Here is a 557-nt window from a genome sequence, read left to right as displayed (position 1 = left end):
TTTTCTTTTTCCTCTAACAACTGTTGTAATTTCTCTTCTCGTTCTTCTTGTTTCTTTTCTTTTTCCTCTAACAACTGTTGTAATTTCTCTTCTTGTTTCTGTATTGCTGCCATCAAATCTGCTAAGCTGTAGTTTGATTTTCCGCCTCTCGTTTCCATTTTTCTCTTTTTTTTTTCTATCCCACTCTCTGACACCAATTTGTTACGTCTCCGTTTGTTAATTGATTTTCCGTAACTTCGTTCCGATGAAACTTAAGCGACACAAGTTCTTTCTTAATAAAACTGGTTTATTCTTTCCGAATATAACTTTACCGATACAATTAACTTCAACAATCGCGTTAAAACAAACGCTAATCAACGAACGTCAACAATACTTCCGACTGCAGTTCAGTTACTCACTATCTATACCTTACCGCGTCACGTTGTCCCCTCTTATATATATCCGCCTACCCTATATCTAGTAAGAACTTGAACATTCGCCAAAGTACATGATAGTTCTAGAAACGTTGCGTCACGGTGGTCATGTGACTCGCTGACGCAACAATATCTTCTGCAGTA

This window comes from Limulus polyphemus, unplaced genomic scaffold, assembly GCF_000517525.1.
Source record: "Limulus polyphemus unplaced genomic scaffold, Limulus_polyphemus-2.1.2 Scaffold259, whole genome shotgun sequence".
Taxonomy (NCBI): Eukaryota; Metazoa; Arthropoda; class Merostomata; order Xiphosura; family Limulidae; genus Limulus; species Limulus polyphemus.
Note: the sequence above shows the minus strand (reverse complement) of the source record.